At 39.9% G+C, this 23,129-nt stretch overlaps 1 long non-coding RNA gene and 1 pseudogene across 1 annotated transcript in view; one reads left to right on the top strand and one right to left on the bottom strand.

The window, feature by feature from the left end:
* Positions 1-23,129, top strand: part of LOC110258150 — a 59,125-nt gene that overhangs the window by 2,913 nt on the left and 33,083 nt on the right. The window contains exon 2 of the long non-coding RNA XR_002340995.1: positions 21,496-21,594. This is a non-coding gene — a long non-coding RNA (uncharacterized LOC110258150). The remainder of the gene's footprint in view (positions 1-21,495; positions 21,595-23,129) is intronic.
* LOC110258147 lies at positions 19,621-20,632 on the bottom strand (annotated as a pseudogene).

Below are 23,129 nucleotides of genomic sequence, written 5' to 3'. Positions count from 1 at the left end.
ATGGGATTTACCATTTAAATCATTTTGCACGTGCAGGTCAGTGGCATCCAGTACATTCACATTGTGTGCAACCATCCTCACCAGCTATCTCCAAAATTTGTTCCTCTTTTCAGACTGAACCTCCACATCCACTAAATCATTACTTCTCATTCCTGCTTTCTCCCAGCCCCTAGAAACCACTGTTATTCTCTGTGTCTGAGTTGGATTTTTCTAATATATTGCACATAAATGCAATTATGTAGTATTTGTCCTTCTATAACTGACTTTTTCCACTTAGAATAATGATCTCAAAGCTCATCTATGTTGTCACATTGGGCATGATTTCCTTCTTTTTAAAGGCTGAAGAATATTCCATGTATATACAGCATATTAAAAAATGCATTCATCTATTGATTGACATGTAGGTGGTTTCTACATCTTGGCTCTTGTGAATAATGCTGAAGTGAATATAGCATAGCAAATATGTCCTTGAGATCCTACATTATTTTGAATAAACACCCAAAATAATGGGATTACTGGTTCATATGGTACTTCTATTTTTAATGTTTTGAGGAATGCCCATACTGTTTTCCATAGAGGCTGTAGCAATTTACATTCCCACCAGGAGTGTACAAGTGTCCCCTTTTCTCCCCATTGAGGTCAATAATTGTTTTCCCTTGTCTGTTCTATCATAGCAATTCTAAATATATGAGGTAATAGCTCACTGTGGTTTTGATTTGCATTTCCCCAATGATTATTGATGTAGAATATCTTTTCATATTCTTGTTGGCCATGTGTGTGTCTTCTTTGGAGAAATGTTTTTCCAACCCTTTGCCCATTTAAGAAATCAGGCTGTTTTTGCTATTGAGTTGTATGGGTTCTTTATATATTTTGGATACTAACTCCTCATCAGATACATGGTTTGCACATAATTTTTCAAATTCCAACACAGTTGCGTTTTCACTCTCTTGTTTCTTGTGTTGTAGAGAAGCTTTTAATTTTGATGTTGTCCCATTTGGATATTTTCACTTTTGTTACTTGTGCCTTTGGTGTCCTTTCCAAGAAATGTCCAATGTCACACTACCCCAAAAAATGTAATTGGACATTTCCCAGAAATTTCCAATGTCACACTACCTCAAAAAACACTGACCAACAACACCAGCCCTCAGGTAACATTCCACAGCAGTGACAAGGCAAACACTGCCCAGCCACGGGGAGTACAACTGTACCGTGAAAGAGAAAACAACAAGCAAGATGAAGAAGCTGAGAAACCACCCCCAGTTACACCAACAGGAGAACTTACCTAAAGCAGTCAACAGGGAAACAGATCTCTGCAGTCTGAGAGACCTGGAGTTCAAAAGAGAAATAGTGAAAATACTGAAGGAATTAAGAGAAGATATGAACAGTAGTGCAGACACCCTCAGAAAGGATCTAGATCACATAAGGAGGAGCCAAGAAAAACTAGAACATTCATTTGCAGAGATGTAAACTGAGCTAAGGGCAGTAAAAACCAGAATGAATACTGCAGAAGAACAAATCAGTGATGTGGAAGATAGAATAATGGAAATCACCCAATCCGGTCAGCAGACAGAAAACCAAATCAAAAAACAGGAAAGCAATATAAGAGGCCTATGGGATAATATGCATAATAGGAATTCCAGAAGGAGTAGAAAAAGATAAGGCAATGGAAAATATATTTGAGGAAAATATTGCTGGAAACTCCCCAAATCTAAAGGATACTGAGTTCAAGGTACAGTGCTCCAAACAAGTTGAACCCAAATAGACCCACACCAAGACACATTATAATAAAAATGGCAAAAGTTAGTGATAAAGAGAGGCAGCAAGAGAAAAGCAGAATGTTACCTACAAGGGAACCCCCATAAGGTTATCAGCTGATTTCTCTACAGAAACTCTACAGGTCAGGAGGGAATGGCAAGAGCTACTTAAAGTGCTAAAAGGAAAAATTATGCAACCTACAATACTCTATCCAGCAAGAATATCATTTAAAATAGAAGGAGAAATAATAATTTTTCCCAACAAACAAAAGCTAAAGGAATACAGCGATACAAAACCCAGGCTAAAAGAAATACTGAAAGGGCATCTCTAAACCAAAAAGAAAGGAAGGAAAGGAGGAAAAAGAAAAAACAAAGAAGAGGAAGAACTAGGACTGAGGAAACCACAATCAGAGAGCAGTCACTCAAATAAGCCAGCATACAGATTTAATCATGAACATGCTTCAAACAAAGTAAAATTAAAAAGGAAAAAAAGATCCTCAAAATCATAAAATGAGGGCAAGGGATGCTAGGAAATAAATAGACCCTTGTTTTTGTTTGTTTGTTTCTCTTCTTAATTTTAATATAGTAATGAAGTGTTTGAACCTACAGGACCATCAGGCTGAAACACACAATTATAGGAAGGGGTTAGCAGACTTAAAAACAGGGCAACCACAAGCCAAAACCAAACATTGCATTCACAAAAAATGAAAAAAGAAAATAAACCCACTCAAGCAGATAATAACTGGAGACCATCCAGCCAAAAAAAGAAAGGAAGGAAGAATGGAGAACCGTAGAATCAACTGGAACACGAGGTTCAAAAAGGCAATAAATAATCTATCAATTATCACCTTAAATGTCGATGGACTGAATGCCCCAATCAAAAGACACAGAGTGGCTGAGTGGATAAAATAGCAAAAACCTTCAATATGGTGCCTACAAGAAACTCACCTTAGGACAAAGGACACATACAGATTTAAAGTGAGGGGGTGGGGAAAAAATATTTCATGCCAATAGACATGACAGGAAAGCAGGAGTCGCAACGCTCATATCAGAAAATAGACTATAAAACAAAACACATAAAGAAAGACAAAAAGGGACACTATTTAATGATTAAGGGATCCATCTATGGAGAGGATGTTACTATCATCAACATATATGCCCCAAATACAGGAGCACCCAGATACATACAACAAATACTAACAGACATAAAGGGAGAAATTGGTGGGAATACAATCATAGTAGGAGACGTTAACACCCCCCTCACACCAATGGACAGATCCTCTAGACAGAAAACCAATAAAGCAACAGAGATCCTAAAGGAAACCATAGAAAAGTTAGACTTCATTGATATCTTCAGGACACTACATCCAAAAAAATCAGAATACACGTACTTCTCAAATGCACATGGAACAGTCCCAAGAATCGAACACATACTCGGACACAAAGCTAACTTCAACAAATTTAGGAACATAGAAATTATCTCAAGTATCTTCTCTGACCACAAAGCCATGAAACTAGAAATCAACCACGGGAAAAGAAATGAGAAAAAACCTACTACGTGGAGACTAAACAACATGCTACTGAAAAACCAATGGGTCAATGAGGAAATCAAGAAGGAAATTTAAAACTACCTTGAAACAAATGATAATGAAGACACAACCTCTCAAAATCTATGGGATGCTGCGAAAGCAGTGCTCAGAGGGAAATTTATGCGATACAGGCCTTCCTCAAAAAAGAAGAAAGATCCCAAATGGACAACATAACCCTCCACCTAAATGAATTAGAAAAAGAAGAACAAAAAAGACCTAAAGTCAGCAGAAGGAAGGAAATTATAAAGATCAAAGAAGAAATCAATAAAATAGAGATTCAAAGAACAATAGAGAAAATTAATAAAACCAAGAGCTGGTTCTTTGAAAAGGTAAACAAAATTGACAAACCCCTGGCCAGACTCACTAAAAAGAGGAGAGAAAGAACTCAAATAACCAAAATTAGAAAAGAAAAAGGAGAAGTCACAATGGATACTGCAGAAATACAAAAAACCATAAGAGAATACTATGAACAACTATATGCCAACAAGTTTGACAATCTGGAAGAAATGGACAATTTTCTAGAATCCTACAGCCTGCCGAAACTGAATCAAGAAGAAACAGACCAACTGAACAGGCCGATCACTAGAATGAAACTGAAGAGGTCATAAAAACACTCCCTACAAATAAAAGTCAAGGACCAGATGGCTTCACAGGTGAATTCTATCAAACATATAAAGAGGACCTGGTGCCCATCCTCCTTAAACTCTTTCAAAAGGTTGAAGAAGAAGAAATACTCCCAAAGACATTCTATGAGGCCACCATCACCCTCATTCTAAAACCAGACAAAGATACCACCAGAAAAGAAAACTATCGGCCAATATCATTGATGAATATAGATGCAAAAATTCTCAACAAAATCTTAGCCAACCAAATCCAACGACATATCAAAAAAATCATACACCATGACCATGTAGGTTTTATCCCAGGTTCACAAGGATGGTTCAACCTACGCAAATCAATCAACATCATACACCACATTAATGAAGGAAAAATCAAAAATCATACGATCATCTCAATAGACGCAGAAAAAGCATTTGACAAAGTCCAGCATCCATTCATGATCAAGAACCTCGCCAAAGTGGGTATAGAGGGAACATTCCTGAACATAATCAAAGCCATTTATGACAAACCCACAGCAAATATAATACTCAATGGGGAAAAACTGAAAGCCTTCTCACTCAAATCTGGAACAAAACAGGGATGCCCACTCTCACCACTGCTCTTCAACATCGTTTTGGAAGTCCTAGCTACAGCAATTAGACAAACCAAAGAAATAAAATGTATCCATATGTGAAAAGAAGTGATGAAACTGTCACTGTATGCAGATGACATGATCCTATACATAGAAAACCCAAAAACTACTTGAACGGATTAATAAATTAGGCAAAGTAGCAGGATAGAAGATTAACATTCAGAAGTCAGTTGCATTTCTGTGTACCAGCAATGAAATACTAGAAAAGGAATACAAAAATACAATACCTTTTAAAATTGCACCTCAAAAAATCAAATACCTCGGAATACACCTGACCAAGGAGGTAAAGGACTTATATGCCGAGACTATAAAACTATAATCAAAGAAATCAAAGAAGATGTAAAGAAATGGAAAGATTTCCCATGTTCATGGATTGGAAAAATCAACACTGTAAAAATGGCCATACTACCCAAAGCAATCTACAGATTCAATGCAATCCCTATCAAATTACCCATGACATTTTTCACAGAAGTAGAACACACAATCCAAAAATTTATATGGAAAAACAAAAGACCCAGAATTGCCAAAACAATCCTGAGAAACATATGTATGTCTTCTTTGGAGAAATGTTTATTCCAACCCTTTGCCCATTTAAGAAATCAGGCTGTTTTTTGCTATTGAGTTGTATGGGTTCTTTATATAATTTGGATACTAACTCCTCATCAGATACATGGTTTGCACATAATTTTTCCCATTCCAACACAGTTGCGTTTTCACTCTCTTGTTTCTTGTGTTGTAGAGAAGCTTTTAATTTTGATGTTTTTTGTGTGTATTTTCGCTTTTGTTACTTGTGTTTTTGGTGTCCTTTCCAAGAAATGTCCAATGTCACGAAGTTTTTCCACTATGTTTTATTCTAGGAGTTTTACAATTTCATCTTTTACATTTAAGCCTTTAGTCCATTTGAGTTGATTTTTGTGACTGGTGAAAGATGAGGGCCCAATTTCAGTCTTTTGCATGTGGATATCTAATTTTTCCTGCACCATTTAGTAAAGACACTATTCTTTGTCCATTGTGTGCTCTTGGCATCCTTGTCAAAGATCAGTTGACCATACGCATATGCATGGGTTTATTGCTGGGACCTCTATCTGTTCCATTGGTCTCTATGTCTGTCTTTGTGTCAGTCAGTACCACACTGTTTTAGGCATGTAGGAACATTCCCAGACTGGTTTAGAAATAAGTAAGTGTAAGCAGAAAGGTGTAGATTCTAGATGGTAGTTCCCTTAACTCTATCAGGGTGTCATCCTCCTGTTTTGTCTTGCTTCCTTTGGCCACACCCTCAGCATGCAGAAGTTCCCAGGCCAAGAATCAAACATGCACCTCAGCAGCCACCAAAGCCCTCAAGCCACTGCAGTGACAATGCTGGATCCCTAACCCACTGAGTCACAAGGAAACTCGCAGTACCAGTTTTAATTTCTCTCACTTTATAATATAGTTTGAAATCAGGAATAGGGATGCCTTCAACATTCTTCTTTCTCATGATTTTTTTTTTTTTTTTTGTCTATTCAGGGTCTTTTGTGGTTCTGTTTGAATTTTGGGATTGCTTTTTCTAGTTCTGTGAGAAATGCCACTAAGATTTTGATAGGGATTGTCTAAACTTTGTAGAGGGCATTGAGTAGTATGGAGAGCTCGACAGTATTGAATCTTATAATCCATGAAGTTTAGCTGTCTTTACATTTATTTCTGTGTGTGTGTGTGTGTGTGTGTGTGTGTGTGTGTGTGTGTGTGTGTGTGTGTGTTTACTTTCACCAATGGTTTGCAGTCTTTGGTTTAGAAGTCTTTCATATTTTTAGTTAAGTTTATTTTTAATTATTTTGTTCTTGTTGATGCTCTTGTTAAATGGGATTCTTTCCTTATTTTTTTCTTTTCTTTTGTGTTTGTCTTTTTAGGGCTGCACCCATGGCAGAGGGAGGTCCCCTGGCTAGGGGTCTAATTGGAGCTACAGCCACTGGCCTGCACCACAGCCACACAATGTGGGATCTGAGCCGTGTCTGGGACCTACACCACAGCTCACAGCAATGCCAGATCCTTAACCCACTGAGCGAGACCAGGGATTGAACCTGCGTCCTCATGGATCCCAGTCAGATTTGTTTCCACTGAGCCATGTCATGACGGGAACTCCATGGGATTCTTTTCTTAATTTCCTTTTTCGATAGTTTGTCCTTAGTGTAGTATACAGAAATAGAAATGATCTTTCACATTGATCTTATATCCTGCTGCTTTACTTAGAATTTGGTAATTAGTTCTAACCGTTTCTTTTTTGTGTTTTTGTTTCTTTTTGTGTGTGGAGTCCTTCATGACTTCTACAAAAAGTTCATATCATCTGGAAATAGATACTTTTACTTCTTTCTTTATGATTTGGATGCCTCTTATTTGTTCTTCTTCTGATTGCGCTGACTAGAATTTCCAGTGTTATGTTGAACAGAGCAATGAGACCGGGAATGTGTTCCCATTCCTAACCTTTGAGGAAAAGATTTCAGTTGTTCATGTGTTCAGTTGTTGAATAAAGAAGTGCTTTAATTATTGAGTGTGGTATAATCTGTGGGCTTGTCATATATGACCTTCTGTATATTAGGTTGGGATAATTTCCTTCTACTCTTAGTTTGTTGAGAGTTTTGTCATAAAAAGTTGTTGGAGCTGGTCAACTGCTTTTTCTGCGTCTATTGATATTTTCACATGATTTTTATCCTTTATGGTGCCGTGTGGTACATCACATTTACTGATTTTTGCATGTTGACCCATCCTTGCATCCAGGGATACATCCCAGGTAATTTTGGTGTACAGTCCTTTTAATATGCTGTTGAATTCAGTTTTCTATACATCACTGAGGTTTTTTGTTTGTTTGGTTGGTTGGTTGATTGGGTTTTTTTTTTGCATTTATATTCATCAGGGATGTTGGCCTCTAATTTTCTTTCCATCTGGTGTGTTTGTTTGGCTTTGGTGAACAGAGTAGTGTTACCCTTATCAAATGAGTTTAGAAGTGTTTTTTCCTCTTTAATTTCTTGAAAGAATTTAAGAAGGATTGGCATTAGTTCATTTTAAAACCTTTGGTAGAATTTACCAGTGGACCAACCCATCTTGTCTTGCTTTTTTTTTTTCTTTTTCTTTCTGAGGAGTTTTTGAATACTTCCTTAATGTCCTTGCTTACTGTTGGTGTGTTCAGATTATTTCCTTTTTTAAAAAAAATTGAAGTGTATTTGATTTATGATGTTGCATTAGTTTCAGGTGTATAGCACAGTGATTCAGTTACGTAATTTTTTCCAGATTATTTTCCTTTATAGGTTATTAGAAAATATTGAGTTCTACTTCCCTGTGCTATACTGTAGGCCCTTGTTGGCTATCTATTTTATGTATGGTAGTGTGTGTATGTTCATCCTAAATTCCTAATTAATCCTGCTTTCCGTTCCTTTCCCCCTTTGGTAAGCATAAGTTTGCTTTCTGTGTCTGTGATTCTATTTCTCTTCTGAGCATAGCTTCATTTGCATCATTATTTTTGTATTTCACATATAAGTGATATCCTATGATATTTGTCTTTCTCTGTCTGACTTACCTCACTTAGTATGATAATAGGTAGGTCTGCCCATGTTGCTACCAATGGCATTATTTCTCTTTTTATGGCTGGGTAATATTTCATTGTGGGTATATATATGTGTGTGTGTGTGTCACATCTACTTTATCCATTCCCCTGCCAATGGACACATTTAGGTTGGTTCCATATCTTGGCTATTGTAAATAGTACTGCCATGACCCCTTGGTGTGCATGGATCTTTTCAAATTATGGTTTTCCCCAGATATATGCCCAGAAGTAGGATTCCTGGATCATATGGTAGCTCTATTTTTAGTTTCTTAAGGGAATCCCTGCTGTTTTTCTTAGGGACTCTGCCAATTTATATTCCCACCAACAGTACAGGAGAGTTCCTTTTTCTCTATCCTTTCTCCAACATTTATTATTTGTAACCTTTTTGAAGATGGTCCGTCTGACCAGTGGGAGGTAGTGTTTCTTTTGTTCATTTGCTTTTGCTTCTTTTTTTTTTTAGCGTATATTCGATTTATCCTGTTGCATCCATTTCTGCTGCTCAGCATAGTGACCAAGTCACACACATATATACATACAATCTTTTTGTCATATTATCTTCCATCATGTTTTGATTTGCATTTCTCTAATAATTAGCAATTTTGAGTATTTTTTCACATGCCTGTTGGCCATGTGTGTGTCTTCTTTGAAGAAATGTTTTTTTAGACCTTCTGATCATTTCTTTGATTGGGTTTGTTTCTTTTTTTGGTATTGAGCTGTATAAACTGTTTGTATATATTGGAAATTAATCCCTTGTCAGTTGCATCATTTGCAAATCTTTCCTCTCATGCTGTAGGTTGTCTTTTCATTTTGTTTATGGTTTCCTTTGCTGTGTGAAAGCTTTTAAGTTTAATTAGGTCCCATTTGTTTATTTTTGTTTTTATTTCCATTACTCTAGGAGACAGAGTTAAAAAAAAATGCTGTGATTTATGTCAAAGTGCGTCCTGCCTATGTTTTCCTTTAGGAGTTTTATAGTATAGTATATTATCTTGTAGTCTTACATTTAAGTCTTTAATCCATTTTGAGTTTATGTTTTTTGCTTTTTAGGGCTCCACCTATGGCATATAGAATTTCCCAGGCAAGGGACTGAATCAGAGGTGCAGGTACTGTCCTATGCCACAGCCACAGCAACCCAAGATCCAAGGGTTTTTTTTTTTTGCTTTTTAGGGCTCCACCTATGGCATATAGAATTTCCCAGGCAAGGGACTGAATCAGAGGTGCAGGTACTGTCCTATGCTTTTTTTTTTTTTTTGCTTTTTAGGGCTGCACCTATGGCATATAGAATTTCCCAGGCAAGGGACTGAATCAGAGGTGCAGGTACTGTCCTATGCCACAGCCACAGCAACCCAAGATCCAAGGCGTGTCTGCAAACTGCACCACAGCTCATGGAAATGCCCGATGCTTACCCTGCTGAGTGAGGCCAGGGATTGAACCCATATCCTCATGGGTACTGGTGAGATTCTTAATCTGCAGAGCCACAACAGGAACTCCTCTAATTTCATTCTTTTATTTTTTTTTCATTGTTTACATTTCTTTTTTTATTAAGATTTTTATTTTTTCTATTATAGTTGATTTACAATGTTCTGTCAGTGTACCTTTCTAAAATGTATTTTTAAAATACACATTTAAAAATATTGTTATAGGTATCCATGGGGACAACAAATTTCTTCTCTAGAGCTATAGAATTACAAGTGACTCAATATCTTTTTAACTGGACATGGTTTTCTGATGTCAACTCTGCCATGGTTTATTTTCCTAAAGTCCTTGCTTAGTGGGTTGAGAATTTGTCTCTGAGTAAAAGTTTTTTGTCCCACTCTGTTTTTCCAGAAAACCCATACCAAGCTTGAGAACAGCATCTTCATCATTCATATTTCCACTTTGCTGGAAAACTCCCCATCACATAAAATGCATGTATATGTATATATATATATATACATACATATATATATATATATATATATGAAACGGATTCACTTTTTTGTAAATTGGAAACTAACACAGTGCAGGGCTCTGCTGATGTACTGACTTCAAATAATCAGATGATTAGTAAGCAGTACTGTTGGAACCTGGGAAAATGGATGCTGACAACTTTTACTTATTACCAGGTGGTAAGATAAATATCATTAAAACAATCTGAGTATGCAGTTGGGCCTGAGTGTGAAGTATGTACCAGCTCATGCTTGAGATTAGATTAGGGTGGGGTATATCTGAAACATTCATTGGAAGGTCTGAATGTGGTTTTCTTGATCCTGGCTTTGCTCTGGTGCTGGGTTTAAGCCTCACTGTGTTCAGATGAAAAAAGTCTCCCTTTGATGATGATCCATGTTTAGTTGTTCTTAGAAATGCCAGTCTTCAGGTTGTTTACCTAAATTTCCTGGAAGACTGACCTTTTCATTCAAGATTGACCAAGAGGCTTTAGAATTTCTGTTATTCTCATTCCTCAGGTTAGGTGATTTAAAGACATGGATATAACTTTTTTTTTTTTCATGTGGGCATAGGATGCCATATACCATAATCTATTTGGGGGAATAATGGTTGTTTCCTAATCAGCAATGGGGAATCATGAGGCATCAAGTTAGAGGTTTTGCTTATATACAGAAGTGATTGATAAGAATCACACTCAGTCCAAGTTCTTTGGGGAAGGCACATGCAGGCATGTGGAGAAAATCACTGTAAGGAGGAAGGCTCTTTCCTCTTTCAGCTTCTGATGTGGAATCGGTGGCAACCTTGAGAGGAATGGTCTGGGATGATGTTCCTGACTGGGCACTTTGCGTTCAAGTTCTTCCTCTCCCTCAGGAGCTGATGAAAAATAAAGAAGAGTATCCTCCCCAGTCAGAATGATGTGCCATTGGGAGAACAGCTTTTTTTCACAAAAATTTTTTTTTTCCTTTTCTCTCTCTTTTTTTTTTTCCTTTTTCTAGGTCTGTATCCTTGGCACATGGAGTTTTCCAGGCTAGGGGTGTAATCGGAGCTGCAGTAGCCAGCCTACCTACAGTAGCAGCTCATGCAAATGCCTGATCCTTAACCCGCTGAGTGAGGCCAGGGATTGAACCCATGTCCTCATGGATACTAGTCAGATTCTTTTTTTTTTTTTTCCCGACTGTACAGCAAGGGGGTCAGGTTATCCTTACGTGTATACATTACAATTACATTATTCCCCCACTCTTTCTTCTGTTGCAACATGAGTATCTAGACATAGTTCTCAATGTTATTCAGCAGGATCTCCTTGTAAATCTATTCTAAATTGTGTCTGATAAGCCCAAGCTCCTAATCCCTCCCACTCCCTCCCCCTCCCATCAGGGAACCACAAGTCTCTTCTCCAAATCCATGATTTTCTTTTCTAAGGAGATGTTCATTTGTGCTGGGTATTAGATTCCAGTTATAAGGGATATCATATGGTATTTGTCTTTGTCTTTCAGGCTCATTTCACTCAGGATGAGATTCTCTAGTTCCATCCATGTTGCCTGAAATAGCATTATGTCATTCTTTTTTATGGCTGAGTAGTATTCCATTGTGTATATATACCACATCTTCCGAATCCAATCCTCTGTCGATGGACGTTTGGGTTGTTTCCATGTCCTGGCTATTGTGAATAGTGCTGCAATGAACATGCGGGTGCACGTGTCTCTTTTAAGTAGAGCTTTGTCCAGATAGATGCCCAAGAGTGGGATTGCAGGATCATATGGAAGTTCTATGTATAGATTTCTAAGGTATCTCCAAACTGTTCTCCATAGTGGCTGTACCAGTTTACATTCCCACCAGCAGTGCAGGAGGGTTCCCTTTTCTCCACAGACTCTCCAGCACTTGTTATTTGTGGATTTATGAATGATGGCCATTCTGACTGGTGTGAGGTGGTAACTCATGGTAGTTTTGATTTGCATTTCTCTTATAATCAGCGATGTTGAGCATTTTTTCATGTGTTTGTTGGCCATCTGTATATCTTTGGAGAAATGTCTATTCAGGTCTTTTGCCCATTTTTCCATTGATTGATTGGTTTTTTTGCTGTTGAGTTGTATAAGTTGCTTATATATTCTAGAGGTTAAGCCCTTGTCAGTTGCATCATTTGAAACTATTTTCTCCCATTCTGTAAGTTGCCTTTTTGTTTTCTTTTTGCTTTCCTTTGCTGTGCAAAAGCTTTTCAGTTTAATGAGGTCCCATGGGTTTCTTTTTGCTCTAATTTCTATTGCTTTGGGAGACTGACCTGAGAAAATATTCATGATGTTGATGTCAGAGAGTGTTTTGCCTATGTTTTCTTCTAGGAGTTTGATGGTGTCCTGTCGTATATTGAAGTCTTTCAGCCATTTGGAGTTTGTTTTTGTGCATGGTGTGAGGGTGTGTTCTAGTTTCATTGCTTTGCATGCAGCTGTCCAGGTTTCCCAGCAATGCTTGCTGAATAGACTTTCTTTTTCCCATTTGATGTTCTTGCCTCCCTTGTCAAAGATGAATTGACCATAGGTGTCAGGGTTGATTTCCGGAGTCTCTATTCTGTTCCATTGGTCTGTCTGTCTGTTTTGGTACCAGTACCACCCTGTTTTGATGACTGTGGCTTTGTAGTATTTCTTGAAGTCTGGGAGAGTTATGCCTCCTGCTTGGTTTTTGTTTCTCAGGATTGCTTTGGCGATTCTGGGTCTTTTGAAAAGATATCGTATTTTTGTATTCCTTTTCTAATATTTCATTGCTGGTATACAGAAATGCAACTGACTTCTGAATGTTAATCTTATATCCTGCTACTTTGCTGAATTTATTAATCAGTTCAAGGAGTTTTGGGGTTGAGTCCTTAGGGTTTTCTAGGTATAGTATCATGTCATCTGCATACAGTGACAATTTGATCTCTTGTCTTCTTATATGGATGCCTTTTTTTTTCTTTGGTTTGTCTAATTGCTGTGGCTAGGACTTCCAAAACGATGTTGAAGAGCAGTGGTGAGAGTGGGCATCCCTGTCTTGTTCCAGATTTGAGTGAGAAGGCTTTCCGTTTTTCCCCGTTGAGGATTATATTTGCTGTGGGTTTGTCATAAATGGCTTGATTATGTTCAGGAATGTTCCCTCTATACCCACTTTGGTGAGGGTCTTGATCATGAATGTATGTTGAACTTTGTCAAATGCTTTTTCTGCATCTATTGAGATGATCATATGATTTTTGACTTTTTTTTTGTTAATGTGGTGTATGATGCTGATTGATTTGCGTATGTTGAACCATCCTTGTGAACCTGGGATGAACCCTACCTGGTCATGGTGTATAATTTTTTTGGTATGTTGTTGGATTCGGTTGGCTAAGATTTTGTTGAGAATTTTTGCATCTATATTCATCAATGATATTGGCCGATAGTTTTCTTTTTTGGTGGTATCTCTGTCTGGTTTTGGAATGAGGGTGATGGTGGCCTCATAGAATGTCTTTGGGAGTATTCCTTCTTCTTCAACCTTTTGAAAGAGTTTAAGGAGGATGGACACCAGGTCCTCTTTATATGTTTGATAGAATTCACCTGTGAAGCCATCTGGTCCTGGACTTTTATTTGTAGGGAGTGATTTTATGACCTCTTCAGTTTCATTTCTAGTGATCAGTCTGTTCAGTTGGTCTGTTTCTTCTTGATTCAGTTTCGGCAGGCTGTAGGATTCTAGAAAATTGTCCATTTCTTCCAGATTGTCAAACTTGTTGGCGTATAGATGTTCATACTATTCTCTTATGGTTTTTTTGTATTTCTGCAGTATCCATTGTGATTTCTCCTTTTTCATTTCTAATTTTGGTTATTTGGGTTCTTTCTCTCCTCTTTTTAGTGAGTCTGGCCAGGGGTTTGTCAATTTTGTTTACCTTTTCAAAGAACCAGCTCTTGGTTTTATTAATTTTCTCTATTGTTCTTTGAATCTCTATTTTATTGATTTCTTCTTTGATCTTTATAATTTCCTTCCTTCTGCTGACTTTAGGACTTTTTTGTTCTTCTTTTTCTAATTCATTTAGGTGGAGGGTTAAGTTGTCCATTTGGGATCTTTCTTCTTTTTGAGGAAGGCCTGTATCGCTATAAATTTCCTTCTGAGCACTGCTTTCGCAGCATCCCATAGATTTTGAGAGGTTGTGTCTTCATTATGATTTGTTTCAAGGTATGTTTTAATTTCCTTCTTGATTTCCTCATTGACCCATTGGTTTTTCAGTAGCATGTTGTTTAGTCTCCACGTAGTAGGTTTTTTCTCATTTCTTTTCCCGTGGTTGATTTCTAGTTTCATGGCATTGTGGTCAGAGAAGATACTTGAGATAATTTCTATGTTCCTAAATTTGTTGAGGTTAGCTTTGTGTCCCAATATGTGTTCGATTCTTGGGACTGTTCCATGTGCATTTGAGAAGTACGTGTATTCTGCTTTTTTTGGATGTAGTGTCCTGAAGATATCAATGAAGTCTTCCTTTTGTATGGTTTCCTTTAGGATCTCTGTTGCTTTATTGGTTTTCTGTCTAGAGGATCTGTCCATTGATGTGAGGGGGGTATTTAGGTCTCTTACTATGATTGTATTCTCATCAATATCTCCCTTTATGTCTGTTAATATTTCTTGTATGTATCTGGGTGCTCCTATATTAGGGGCATATATGTTGACGATAGTAACATCCTCTCCTTGGATGGATCCCTTAATCATTAAGTAGTGTCCTTCTTTGTCTTTCTTTATGTCTTTTGTTTTAAAGTCTATTTTGTCTGATATGAGCGTTGCGACTCCTGCTTTCCTGTAATGTCTATTGGCGTGAAATATTTTTCCCCACCCTTTCCCTTTCAATCTATATGTATCTTTTGTCCTAAGGTGAGTTTCTTGTAGGCATCATATTGGAGGTTTTTGCCTTTTTATCCACTCAGCCACTCTGTGTCTTTTGATTGGGGCATTCAGTCCATCGACATTTAAGGTGATAATTGATAGATGATTATTTATTGCCATTTGAACCTCGTGTTCCAGTTGATTCTGTGGTTCTCCATTCTTCCTTTCTTTTTTTTTTTTTTTTTTGGTTGGATAGTCTCCTGTTTTTATCTGCTTGAGTGTATTTTTTTTTCATTTTTTGCAAATGCAATATTTGGTTTTGGCTTGTGGTTGCCCTGTTTTTTAATTATGCTAACCCCTTCCCATAATTGTGTGTTTTAGCCTGATGGTCCTGTAAGTTCAAACACTTCATTACTATATTAAAATTAAGAGAGGCATACATACAAACAAAAAGGGTTATTTACCTCCTAACATCCCTTGCCCACATTTTATGGTTTTGATGACTCTTTTTTATTTTTTTCTTTTTAATTTTATTTTGTTTGAAGCATGTTCATGATTAAATCTGTATGCTGGCTTATTTGAGTGAGTGCTCTCTGATTGCGGTTTCCTCAGTCCTAGTTCTTCCTCTTCTTCTTCTTTTTTTTTTTTTTCTTTTTTCTTCCCTTTCCTTCCTTTCTTTTTGGTTTAGAGAAGCCCTTTCAATATTTCCTTTAACCTGGGTTTTGTGTTGCTGTATTCTTTAAGTTTTTGTTTGTTGGAAAAAAATTTTATTTCCCCTTCTATTTTAAATGATATTCTTGCTGGATAGAGTATTCTAGGTTGCATATTTTTTCCTTTTAGCACTTTAAATATCTCTTGCCATTCCCTCCTGGCCTGTAGTGTTTCTGTAGAGAAATCAGCTGATATGCTTATGGGGGTTCCCTTGTAGGTAACATTCTGTTTTTCTCTAGCTGCCTAAGGATCCTCTCTTTATCACTAACTTTTGCCATTTTTATTATGATGTGTCTTGGTGTGGGTCTGTTTGGGTTCAGTTTGTTTGGGGCCCTCTGTGCTTCTTGTATCTTGAACCCAGTATCCTTTAGACTTGGGAAGTTTCCATCGATAATTTCTTCAAATATATTTTCCATTCCCTTATCTTTTTCTACTCCTTCTGGAATTCCTATTATGCGTAGTTTGGCCCGCTTTATATTATCCCATAGGTCTCTTATATTGCTTTCCAGTTTTTTGATTCGGTTTTCTGTCTGTTGACCGGATTGAGTGATTTCCATTATTCTATCTTCCATATCACTAATTCGTTCTTCCTCATTATTCATTCTGGTTTTTACTGCCCCTAGTTCAGTTTGCATCTCTGCACAAGAATGTTCTAGTTTTTCTTGGCTCCTCCTTATATTTTCTAGTTCTTTTCTGAGGGTGTCTGCATTACTGTTCATATCTTCTCTTAATTCCTTCAGTATTTTCACTATTTCTCTTTTGAACTCCAGGTGTGTCTGACTGCAGAGATCGGTTTCATTGTTGACTGTTTTAGGTGAGTTCTCCTGTTGGTTTGACTGGGGGTGGTTTCTCAGCTCTTCATCTTGCTTGTTGTTTTCTTTCTCCTGAGGGAGTTGTACTCTCTGTGATTGGGTAGTGTTTGCCTTGTCACTGCCGTGGAATATTTCCTGAGGGCTGACGTTGTTGGTCAATCTTTTCTGAGTCAGTGTGGCTTTTCTGGAGTGTTGATGGGACTAACAGTGTTTCTTTGAAGCAAAGGCGGACTTTCTGAGGGCAGATAGGACTGAGAGGTCCACACCACGATGGTAGCAGATTTCACTTGGTCTTGCAGAGCTTGCTCTGGTGTTTTTAGGCTCTGGAGTTCTCACTGGTGTTTGGTGGTGTTGGGCAGCTGCTCTTCAGGGGTGCATCACCCCCTGGGGGCTGGAGCAGCTATCTGGGTCACTGAGAACCTAAGAGGCTCTTCCCTAGGGCAGCCCAACTCAGAGGGACAGCCTGAGAATGTAGGCGATCTTTTCACAATCTGGCCAAGCTTGTTGCAACTTTTCTGTGCTGCAGGGGCTCTTCTAGGGGGCTGGTGGTGCTGAGCAGTTATTTCACGGGAGTGGGGCACCCCGTGGGGGCTTGGTCGGGTAGCAGGGCCCTTGGAGACCCAAGAGGCTCCTCCCCAGGGCAGCCCAACTCAGGAAAACCGTCTAAGATCTTTTCCCAACTCGGCCAGGCTTGTTTCAGCTTTTCTGGGCTGCAGGGGTTTCTGCCTGGAGCTGGCAGTCCTATGCAGCTGGTCCACTAGAGCATCCCCTGGGGGCTTGGGCGGGTAGCAGGGCCATTGGAAACCTAAGATACTCCACCCCGGGGCAACCCGACTCAGAAAAACCATCCAAGAATTAGGCAGATCTATTCACAGCCTGGCTAGGCTTGTTCTAGCTTTTCTGGGCTGTAGGCCTTTTCTCGGGGGCTGGTGGTGTTTGGTGCTGCTCTGCAGAAGTGTAGCCCCTCCAAAGGACAAGCAGGCTTGTGCAGGGACAGCCCCTGCGGTGATAGGCTTCAGGCATTTGTTGAGGCCAGCCCTCCTGGATGGCAGGCAGCCCCAGGTCGGGTGAGATCGTAGGGCGTGGCGGGGGTGGGGGGAGGGGATGCACTGTGAAGCACTGCTTTCAGCTAGCTAGCGGGCCTGTAAGCTTGCTGTGGCATGGGGGTATCCTATGGGGACCCACCCCTTCTTCTCTCCCCTCCCCAGCACAGGCACAGACCAGGCTCTTCTCCCAGGTTCCCTCTGATGCAGCTTTCCACTTCCCCGCCCCTAGAGTATTGCTCCCTTCCTATGTGACAGCTTTGTTTTCTAGTCTCCCAGGCAGTCTCTGCCCCTTCAAATGGTTTCTAGACCTCCCAAGCAGTTTCTGCTCTGCCCCGCCCCCCTAGCCAGGGGACTAATCTCTGGAGCCGAGGTCTCGGTGCCCAGCCCCCCCCAGGCATCCCCCAGCCCCCTCTCGGGGACTAACCTTCAGAGGCGAGGTCTCGGTGCCCAGGCCCTACCCAGGCGTCCCCCGGCCCTTTCTCAGGGATTAACCTTCAGAGGCGAGGTCTCAGTGCCCAGCCCCCACCCAGGCGTCCCCCGGCCCTTTCCCGGGGACTAACCTCTGGAGCCGAGGATTCGGTGCCCAGCCCCCACCCAGGCGTCTCAAATTTGGTGACTGTGCCCGTAGTTCAGATGGTCCCTTGGGTTCTTGATCGGCTTTTCCGTACTCTAACTTACTGCTACACTCTTCTCTGCATCTGGAGATTCCTCCGGTTCGTTTGATCTTTCCCCCGAGTAAGTGACTTTCCAGGGTGCGGGATCCCTTTCTCCTCCGCAGTTCCCTTTCGGGAGCGCCCGTCCCGCTCGGATTCACCTTCTCTCCCTCTCCTCTTTTCTCCCGTTCTGCCCAATAATGTCATGAACTTCTTGCCGTTATTGGAGTTTAGGTTCCTCTGCCAGCGATTGGTTGCTGTTCTGTGCGAGTCATTTATTCTGTAGATGTGCTTTTTTTGTTGTTTTGGTTGGAGAGGCCGAAGGTGTCCCCCTACTCCTCCGCCATCTTGTCCTCTCGATACTAGTCAGATTCTTAATCTGCCGAGCCGCAAGAGGAACTCCTTTAATTTTATTCTTTTATTTATCTCAGCTGCATCTGTGACCTACACCACAGCTCAGGGTAACGCCGGATCCTTAACCCACTGAGTGAGGCCATGGGTCCAGCCCACAACCTCATGGTTGCTATTAGATTTGTTTCTACTGTGCCATGCCAGGATCTCCAAAAATGTAATTTTTGAAAAAGCACATTTATGTGTAAATGCTCCATTTTGGGATTGTGATAAGGGAAAAAAAAATTTTAATTTTCTTTATTGCTATGCTGGGGTACAATTTATAACTTTCTCATACTTAGGAGGGTCAGGAAAAGTATGTTGATACATGTCATTTTTGTGGACTTCTTGCTATTCTACAATTCTTTTCTCATGTATAGGTGTTTTTCATCTTTTAAAGTAAAACTAGCTATGCTGCTGGATATAATGCGTGTTCAAGAATATCGCTACTGGGAGTTCCCATTGTAGCTTAGCGGTTAACAAACTGACTCGAGTAGTATCCATGAGGACAAGGGTATAATTCCTGGCCTCACTCAGAGGCTTGAGGATCTGGCATTGTGGTGAGCTGTGGTGTAGTTCACAGACATGGCCTGGATTTGCATTGCTGTTGCTATGGCATAGGCTGGCGGCTACAGCTGGGATTGGACCCTAACCCAGAACTAACAAATGCCGCGGGTGCAGCCTTATAAAGACAAAAAGACAAAACAAAAATATCGCTATTGATGTGCTTCATAGCCAGAGTCCTGAGAACATTTTGACGTTTGTGAGTTCTTGGGACTTTTGTGTCCTCATGAGTCCTTTCCTCCCTAAAAATATTAAAACTCTGGTTTTGCAACTGCATTGGTATATAGATGACTGCAATCCAGGTTGTGTAATTGATTGTTTCTTCTTGTTTTAAAAGAAATTGAAAATTGCAGGGGCTCCTAAAACTATCTTGGGCTCTAGGGTCTGTGCCTACTATGCTTCAATGGGCATCCTCCCTGATCACAATATATGGGGTCCTAAAGAAAACTGATCCAGATAGGATAATACTCACAAGTTGATCAACTAAGAACAGGAATAAATCACCATGAAATACCACAAGATTTTTTTTCTTCATACCCCACACAAGATTTATTTACCACCTGTTTTCATTATTTGTCCCCAGAGTTTTTCAAGGCATCCTTCACTTCTGCATTTCTGAGCGTATAGATTAAAGGGTTCAGCATGGGAGTTACTATGGTGCAAAACACAGTCACAGCTTTGTCAGTGGGGAAGGAGGTCATGGGTCTCAAGTACAGGAATGAACAAGGTACAAAGAACAAGATAACAACCGTGACATGAGAGGCACAGGTAGACAGAGCCTTGTGACGCCCTTCAGAGCTATGAGTCCTCAGGGACCTCAGGATGACACCATAGGAAGCAACCAGCATGCAAAAGATTACCAAACACATGGACCCACTGTTGGCAGCAATCAGGGGCCCCAAGGTGTGTGTGTCTGTGCAGGCTAGCTCCAGGAGAGGGATTAAATCACACATGAAATGATCAATGACATTGGGGCCACAGAATGGTAACTGGACCATGAACAAAACCTGGATCCCTCCATGAATAAACCCTAAGGCCCCAGCCATTCTGACCAGGAAAGTGCACACAGGTGGGCTCATGATGGTCATGTAGTGCAAGGGCTTACAGATGGCTACATGGCGGTCATAGGCCATGACAATCAACAAGACAATCTCAACTGCACCAAAGAAATGTTCAGCAAAGAGCTGAGTCATGCAGCCCTTGAAGGATATGGTGTTTGTTCCAGAGATCAGGTCAAAGATCATTTTGGGTGCGATGGAAGAAGAGTAGAACACATCTATAAGGGACAAATAGGACAGAAAGAAGTACATGGGAGAAGCCAGGGCTGGGCTGATGAAGATGGTGACTGAGATGAGCAGGTTGCCTGCCAATGTGATCAAGTAGGTGGTTAACAAAACACCAAATAAGAGTTTCTGCAGTTCTGGATTCTGGGTCAGCCCCAGTAGGATGAATTCTGTGACATTGCTCACCCTTGCCGTCAACTCATCTCTGGATGAGAACATGTGGTCCTTCTGGAAAGAGCACAGTATTACTGAGTGATGATATTTAAAATTCAATACAGAAAGACTTCATCCCCTCTTTAGTCGTGGATTGGGGGAGCTACACCTTCTACCCACCTCTGAGATTTTACAGATAATCCTAAAGAAGAAAGGAAGGAGGGTAGATTTGTCCTTATTCATATTAATTGAATATATACTGACAAAACCTTCAAACACGACACTAAAAGCAAGATGGTATTTTGAACATTGACTTATGGTTGATCTCTAAACTTTCTTTGCAGCTCTAAAGTTCTCACAGATAGCTTTCTTTCACGTTGGGGGGCATGTTTCATCAATCATAGTTATTTAAAGTTCAGCTTATCTATGGGCATGAATATTTTTAGGTATAGGCACACAATACTCTTTTTGAAAAAGTCATCAACTGTGTATCAGATATGACAGTAGCATCCAAGCCTTCCTCTGTCTATACCAGCTGTGTTGTCTGAGCTCTTCCTGCCTTCTGTCAAATGAAAGCACATGCACACACAGGGACAGGGATACAGATGGGGTTTTTGTCCCTCAAAATGGCAAGGAACTATCTTTATAACAGCTCATTGAGCAGCATTCACTCAACCGTCCAGGGTGTTTTGTCTGGCTCAGCATGACTCTTCCACGCTCAGTCTTTCCCTGTCTTTGAATGTGAACATGTGAGTGATACAGAGTTCCCTGAAAAGCTCTCGATATTCCTGAAATGAATTTTCTGTGCAATTGCTCTCTCATCACACCTAGAATCCTGCTCTGGATGAGATCTATTATACCCTCCTCACATTTTACAAATGGAATTAAATGAGCCGTGAAGTTTCCCTGAGTTTCCTACTGAGAAGACAGAAATGTTACAGTCACCTGAGATAACCCACTTTCCCTTCCATCATGTTTAATCCATTAGGATGAACTTGAAGTTGTAGCTGCTCACTGGTGGAAGTATTGACTCTATGTAAGAATACATTCTTCTTCTGGGGAACGATCTGTTCGTGGATATTCAAAAGTGAGTACACGTTCTTATTAGAAAAGACTGTAAGATATTTTACTCTTTATCCCTTTCTCATTTTGCTTCCTTCTCCAGTCCTTGCTAAGAAGCATAACCATGTGTTTTTCCTCTAAAATTCCTGGGTACTGACTTCCTTGCCATGATCCCTCAGTGTCAGTAAGGATGAGGGAAGATCTTGTAATTTTCAGGAAAGCATAGTCTCTGAGTGGTTTCTTCTGTGTCCATGGCTCCTTCGGCTGGTGACTGTGTGGTTCATCATTCTTAAATGATTTCATTGACCCGCTCTAACTTCAATGTGGTGACATGGAATTCATGAAAAAGGGAAGGAATTTCTAATCCTTACAAACAGAGATGTGCAGACTCAATCTACTTAAAGAGACATAAATGTGAACCACAATCTTGTGAAAATTTGTAGTCATTCTCAAGAGTGTCCTGTCTGGGAAAATCACAAGAGTGTTTTCTTCATTTGCTTTTGCCTGGGCCCATGGCATGTGGATGGTCTTGGGCCGGGGATCAAATCAGTGCCACAGAACTGACAGTGTCAGGTCCTTTACCTGCTGAGCCCTCAGGGAACTGCCAGACAGTGTTTCCCTTGCTCTTTTGGTATCATTGTGTCCACCTTCATTTTTAGAGAGAAGGATTAAGCCTCAATGGACAGACCTCCCATTCCAAGAACTATCTCAGTGAAACTGAATTGGCTAAATTAAGTTAATCTACTTAAATGTTGGGAAAAAGAATTCTTTACCACTCACCTGGATTGGTTGATTGTGTATCCTCACTGTTTAGATTAGGCCCAGTCACTGCTTCTTCCCCTCAGGCATTTGCCCTATAGCTGCAAATCTACATGCATTAGCCAGGGAGACACTGGAATTCTTCTCTCCCTAGACAAGTCTCTTAGTCTGGTTTCAGTGTATTTTTGTTCTCACTGGCAGTCTGGATTTACTCAGAAAATGAATTGTTGTAGTTAGGAAAGTTGGTTAGCTGTGAGATGTAATTTGGACTCACTTTCTTGGCTTCTACTGAAACCATAAACAAATCTTCAAAATATAATTATGAAAAGTTCTTCAAATGGAGAAGTATAAACTGTATGAGTAAATGAAATCCATTTGATTGAACATGCTTTTCTCCAGGCAATTCTGCCAAAGTGTTGTTTCCCAAAAAGTCTATGAGCAACGGGGAGAGAATTCCTTTTATTTCTGATACAAGCCCACATTCAAACTCGTACTAGGCTTGGCAGCAGTGTCTCCCCAGGAGATCTTCAGCTTGTTGATGCATGGCCCTGTGGCTCTTGTTTCCTTAAAGGTCCTTCTTTGTAATTCATTCTTTGCTGACTCTAGAGAAATGTTTAAATAGCCTTTCACCAAGTGCAAGTTTGGGTAATGCGTTGACCTCTCAAGTCCTCCGAGAACTAGTAATTGGCCCTGTTGGCATCTTTTCTGAAGCATCAGCCAAAGCCTTGCCTTTACTCCCACTTGGCTCCCACAGACAACCTTAGAGGCCACTGTTAGAAATGCACTTGGGCTTTGGTGAAA

Source organism: Sus scrofa, unplaced genomic scaffold (genome assembly GCF_000003025.6).
Source record: "Sus scrofa isolate TJ Tabasco breed Duroc unplaced genomic scaffold, Sscrofa11.1 Contig1409, whole genome shotgun sequence".
Classification (NCBI taxonomy): domain Eukaryota; kingdom Metazoa; phylum Chordata; class Mammalia; order Artiodactyla; family Suidae; genus Sus; species Sus scrofa.
This window is presented reverse-complemented; position numbering and strand designations above follow the sequence as displayed.